The following is a 6,613-nucleotide window of genomic DNA, read 5'->3' as shown; positions in this document are numbered from 1 at the left end:
GCCAGACAGGTAAAACACTGCTATGGGAAGTCTTTGTGCACCCACTGCATAGGCCAGCCCAAGGAACTTAAAGATGGTATTACACATAAAGAAATCGGAGCGCCCAAACATAGCAGAGTTTTACCCCGCCAAGGACCTCGGCATTGGCCCACATTTCTGTCCAAGTCAGTCAGTGTATTTGTGCTAGATAGGTAAAACACTTTGTGCACACACAGCATAGGCAGACCCTAGTAACATTTCTGTAGCAAGAGTATAGGCGGACCCCAGTAACATTTCTGTAGCAAAAGTATAGGTGGACCCCAGTAACATTTCTATAGCAAGAGTATAGGCAGACCCCAGTAACATTTCTGTAGCAAAAGTATAGGCAGACCCCAGTAACATTTCTATAGCAAGAGAACAGGCAGACCCTAGTAACATTTCTATAGCAAGAGTATAGGCGCACCCCAGTAACATCTCTTTAGCAAGAGTATAGGCGAACCCCTCAAACCATTCAGTAGAAAAGGTATAGACCGACCCCAGTAACATTTCTGTAGCAAGAGTATAGGCGGACCCCAGTAACATTTCTGTAGCAAAAGTATAGGCGGACCCCAGTAACATTTCAGTAACAAAAGTTTAGGCAGACCCCTGAAACATTGGTGTACCAAGAGTATAGACGAACCCCAGAAAAAATTTGGCTACCAAGAGTGTATGCGAAGGCCGGAAAAATTAGTTTGATAACAGTGTAGGCGAGGGCCAGAAAAATTAGTGCGCCCCTGAAAAACGCTCAACCGCGAGGGCAGGTATAACCCATATAAATTTTTTAAAGATACAGCTTGCTGTTGCTTAATTTGTAACAGAGCCTGGAGGCAGCCCTGTGAAAAAAAAATGGTATCTGTTAAAGTGTCAATACTTCTAAAACTTTGAAAAATTGTAAAAAAAAAAACTTTTAAACAGAGCCTTTTGGGCTGCAGAAAAATTGGCAGTTCAGCGTGATGACATGCTGTTTTAGGAGGAGTAGGAGGAGTAATAATATCCTAGAGTGATTGACAAAGCTTTTTTGTGGTGATAGAGGATGCTTTTTTCTCCTGTTGCAGCGAAAAGAATCATTAGGTTCTGCTGCTTTCTGCCGGTGGAGAAGAGAAGTCTTGGAAAATCCAGCCTTTGTTCATCTTTATGAGTGTAAGCATGTCTGCACTGGCAGATGACAGGCGGGTACGCTTATCCGTGATGATTTCCCCAGCTGCACTGAACACCCTGTCTGACAAGATGCTAGTGGCAGGGCAGGCCAGAACCTCCAGGGTGTACAAGCAAGTTTGTGCCACATGTCCAGCTTTGACACCCAATAGTTGTATGGAGCAGAGGCATCACGGAGGACGGTGGTAAGATTGGCTATGTACTCCCTCACCATCTTTTTACAGTGCTCCCTCCGACTCAGCCTTGACTTGGGAGTGGTGACACAGTCTTGCTGGGGAGCCATAAAGCTGGCAAAGGCCTTGGAGAGTGTTCCCCTGCCTGCGCTGGACATGCTGCCTGATCCCCGTGCCTCCCCTGCTACTTGGCCCTCTGAACTGCATCTTCTGCCACTAGCGCTATCAGATGGGAACTTTAGCATCACTTTTTCCACCAGGGTCCTGTGGTATTGCATCACTCTCGTACCCCTTTCCTCTTCGGGAATGAGAGTGGAAAGGTTCTCCTTATACCGTGGGTCGAGAAGGGCATACACCCAGTAATCTGTGTTGGCCAGAATGCGTCTAACGCGAGGGTCACGTGAAAGGCAGCCTAACATAAAGTCAGCAATGTGTGCCAGGGTCCCAGCACATAACACATCGCTGTCCTCACTAGGAAGATGACTTTCAGGATCCTCCTCTTTAGCCCATACACGCTGAACAGATGAGAGGCAAGCAGCATGGGTACCCTCTGCAGTGTGGCCGGCTGTGTCTTCCCCCTCCTCCTCCCCCTCCCCCTCCCCTTCCTATTCCTCCAAAACGCGCTGAGATATAGACATGAAGGTGGTCTGGCTATCAAGTGACATACTGTCATCCCCATCTCCTGTTCCAACAGCAGAGCGTCAGCCTTTATGCTTTGCAGCGAACTTCTCAGTAGGCAATAGTAATGCTAATGATTGCCGCATCGCCGCTCACCATCTGGGTAGACTCCTCAAAGTTTCCGAGAACCTGGCAGATATCTGCCATCCATCCCCACTCCTCAGTAAAGAATTGCGGAGGCTGACTACCATTCTGCCTCCCATGTTGCAGCTGGTATTCCACTATTGCTCTATGCTGTTCGTTCAGCCTGGCCAACATGTGCAGCGTAGAATTCCAGCGTGTGGGCACGTCGCACAGCAGTCGGTGCTCTGGCAGCTGAAACCAACATTGCAGGGTCCTCAGGGTGGCAGCGTGTGTGGTGGACTTGCAGAAATGTGCGCAGACGTGGCGCATCTTGCCGAGCAGGTCAGACAAGTGGGTGTAGTTTTTCAGAAACCGCTGAACCACCAGATTGAAGATGTGGGCCAGGCATGGCACGTGTGTAAGACTGCCGAGCTGCAGAGCTGCCACCAGTTTACGGCCGTTGTCACACACAACTATGCCCGATTGGAGGCTCAGCGGCGAAAGCCAGAGGTCAGTCTGCTCTGTCAGACCCTGCAGCAGTTCGGGGGCCGTGTGCCTCTTGTCACCTAAGCTGATTAGTTTCAGCACGGCTTGCTGACGGTTGCCCCCCGCTTTGCTGCCGCGCGCTACCGACTGATGGGTGACGTGCTCAAACTTCTTAATTGAGACGTAGAGGTGGAAAAGGAGGAGGAGGAGGTTTTGGAGGAGGTGGCATAAAATGCAGCAGATACCAGCACCGAGGTAGGACCCGCTATTCTTGGTGTGGGTAGGAAGTGAGCGGTCCCAGACTGACTCGGTCCCAGCCTCCACCAAGTTCACTCAATGTGCTGTCAGGGAGATATAGTGGTCCTGCCTGCCAGTACTTGTCCACACGTCCGTGGTTAAGTGGACCTTCCCAGTAACCGCGTTGGTGAGGGCATGATTGATGTTGCGGGAGACGTGCTGGTGTTGGGCTGGGACGGCACACCGGAAAAAATAGTGGTTGGTGACTTGGGACCGAGTAGCGCGGGACCGCCGCGCCAACATGTTTTTGAAAGCCTCCGTTTCCATAAGCCTGTATGGCATCATCTCCAGGCTGATTAATTTGGCAATGTGCACGTTTAAAGCTTGTGGATGCGGGTGGGTGGCGGCGTATTTGGGCTTTCGCTCCAACGCTTGGGTTAGCGACAGCTGAATGCTGCGCTGAGAGACATTGCTGGATGGAGTGGAGGGCAGTGTAGGTGAGCGTGTGGGTGCAGGCCGGGAGGCGCTCGTGCCTGCGTCCTTGGAAGGGGATTGGATCTGTGTCGCAGGTTGGGCCACAGGAGAAGGGGCAGTGGTGTGACCCGGAGGCGGTGAATGCCCTTTGTCTCACCTTGAGAGCTGCTTGGCCATCATATGCCTGCGCATGGTGGTGGTGAGGCTGGTAGTGGTGGCTCCCCAGCTGATCTTGGCGCGACACAGGTTGCACACCACTGTTTGTTTTTTTAGTGAGAGCGCGGGCGACCGACATCCACACCTTTGAACACCTAGCTCTCTGCACGGAGGCTTGCCGCGAGGGGGTGCTTTAGGGAACAGTTGGGGGATTCTTCGCTCTGGCACTTCCTCTACCCCTGGCCACTCATTTGCCTCTTCCAACCTGTCCTGCTGCTGCACTTGCCTCCCCCCTCTGAAGCCGTCCTCAGTAGGCTTAACAACCCAGGTGGGGTCAGTCACCTCATCGTTCAGCTACTCTTCCCCCGAATCCTCTGTGCGCTCCTCCCTCGGACTTACTGCCCTTACTACTAACTCACTTACAGACAACTGTGTCTTATCATCATCTTTACCCACAAAAGGCTCTTGAGACAGTTGCCGGAAGTCCCGAGCCTCATCACCAGGACTCCGGGTACTTTCCAAAGGTTGGGCATCGGTCACGACAAGCTCCTCAGGTGAGAGAGGAACCATTTTTTCCCACTCATGGCAGAGACCCGAGAACAGTTCCTGGGAGTCTGCCTGCTCATCAGAATATGTCATTTTCATGGAGTGAGGAGGCTGAGAGGAAGGAGGAGCAGCAGCCAGAGGATTCAGAGTTGCAGTCCCTAGGCCTGGAGTAGTGGACTGTGTAAAAGACTGGGTGGTCGATACATTGCTGGAGGCATTTTCTGCCATTCACAACAGGACCTGCTCGCACTGCTCTGTTTGTAATAAAGGTCTACCAGTTAGTGGACCCTGGAATAGGAGATCTTGCTTGACTGGTAACTGAAGTGGACCCTGGATTGCTAGGTGCCTTCAATAGGGGATACCAAGGTCTCTTGTCTCTCAAGGGGGCGACTAGGATTACCGCTGCTTGGCTGACCTGAACCTTTTTGCAAGATGTGTGGGATAAGGGGGGGGGGGAGGGAATGCATACGCCAGGTCTATGTCCCAGTTCAGAGACAGGGCTTCAACCCCACATGGATTGTCCCTTGGATTGAGAGAAAAATAGTCACAACATTTTGTATTTGCCCTTGTGGCAAATAGGTCGATTTGTAGTTGCCCCCACTGATGGTTTAGGAGGAGATCGAAGGCTCATTGGTTCAGACACCATTCTCCTTGGAGGACATTTTGCCTGCTGAGAAAATCTGCAACGACATTTGTAGACCCCTTCAGATGGATTGCTGAGAGGAATAGCACCGTGGATTCTGCCCAGCATAGTATCCTTGCCGCCAACTGTTGGAGGTGCGGGTGTCGTGTTCCCTCCTAGTGATGAACAAATGAGAAGGCTGTCATGTTATCAGTCAGGATTTTGACATGCCTTCCTTTGAGGTGGGGTTCTGCCACACACAGAGTCTCCCATATTGCCCTTAGCTCCCTATAGTTGGATAAGCATGTAGCTATTCAAGAGTCCCAGATTCCCTGAAAAGTCAGGTCCGCTACTTGTGCTCCCCACCCAGTCTTGCTTGTGTCAGTCGTGATGGATATTGAGGTTTCCCGTGATCAAGGGGTACCTTTGCTAAGGTTACTCTGGGAAGTCCACCAGCAAAGGGACTGTTTAACTTGAATGGACAGGCTCACCTTATCAAGGGAGGTCTGCCGTTTGTCCCACCGGGCAAGGATAAACCATTGCAGCTGCTGGGTATGGGCTAGTGCCCATGGGACTATTTGTATACACGCTGTTAATAGGCCCAGCACTTTCATTGCATCTCTGATGGATACGGTCATGGCTTGACATAGGGGTGACACCGATTTAATAAGGTCCTTACTCTTGAATGAGGAGAGCCGTGATTCCTGAGTGCAGGAATTTAGGAGTACCCCTAGATATGTCTTCTGCACACCGGGGATCAAGTCTGACTTTTGTTTGTTTGCTATCCACCCCAAGTCGTCCAAAGTAGACAGAACTACAAACAAATCTGCGTGTATGGCCTCTGCTGACTGTTACTAGCAGGAGATCATCCAGATAAGGAAAGATGAGGATTTGATTTATTCTAAAGTAGGCTATCATTTTTATCACTACTTTTGTGAAGACTCTTGGGGCAGTAGAGATATCAAACGGTAGAGCTATAAATTGGTACTGATAAACTGCATTGCCTATGTGCAGGGAAAACTTTAGGTATTTGTAATGAACTGCGGTTATTGGGATGTGGTAATATGCGTCTTTAAGGTCGATGGTGCACATGACGCTGTCGGGATCTATTAGAGGTACGATGGATCTAACAGTTTCCATTTTAAATTTCCTGTAGGAAATAAATTTGTCTAGGGCTTTGAGATTAAAAATGGTTCCGATAGAGCAGTTTGGTTTTTTGATCAAGAAAAGGGGGGCGGGGGAAATAGAAGCTCTCAACCCTTCGTGCTTGAGAACCTGTATAAATGACTCCTAGGTCTTTAAGTTCCTGGATGCCCTTTATCAGATTTTTCTGCTCCTGCGGGGACCCCAGAGAGGTTAAGAAGTATCTCTTGGGGGGGGGGGGGGGGGTAGGAATTAAATTCAATTTGATACCGTTTCAATTATCTGTAGTACTCAGGGATTGGATGTTACCCCCCACCACTGGTTCAAATATCGTGAGTCTACCCCCATTGGGTCAGAAATGGGCTGAATTTCCTTACCCCGACCTCCTTTGAGATATGACCATCTCCTCATTTTTCCTTTTCCATTAGTTTCGGGAGGTGGCTGTAGTATCGTCCTTGGAAAGGATGGTCTCTTATAGGACCTATCCGGAAGGATCTTGTTTTTGTCCCCCACTCTCTCGAGGATTTTATCCAGGACAGGCCCAAACATGTATTCTCTCTGAAACAGAATTGCGCAGAGTTTGTTCTTTGACATCACATCTGCCGACCATGATTTTAGCCATAGCGCTCGCCTTGCAGTGTTACTCAGAACCGTGGTTTTTGCACCATCTCTAACCGATTCTGCTGACGCTTCCGCTAGAAATCCAGTAGCCATCTTCAGGAGGGGAAGGCAGCATGCTAACTCTTCGCTGGGAGCCCATTCCTTTATTGATGTCTCCATCCGGTTCAGCCACAGGACCATAGATCTGGTTACTGATGTCACCGCTATGTTGGCTTCAATAGTAAAGGAAGTCGCTTCCCAT

The sequence above is a fragment of the Eleutherodactylus coqui genome, chromosome 6, assembly GCF_035609145.1.
Source record: "Eleutherodactylus coqui strain aEleCoq1 chromosome 6, aEleCoq1.hap1, whole genome shotgun sequence".
Lineage (NCBI taxonomy): Eukaryota > Metazoa > Chordata > Amphibia > Anura > Eleutherodactylidae > Eleutherodactylus > Eleutherodactylus coqui.
This window is presented reverse-complemented; position numbering follows the sequence as displayed.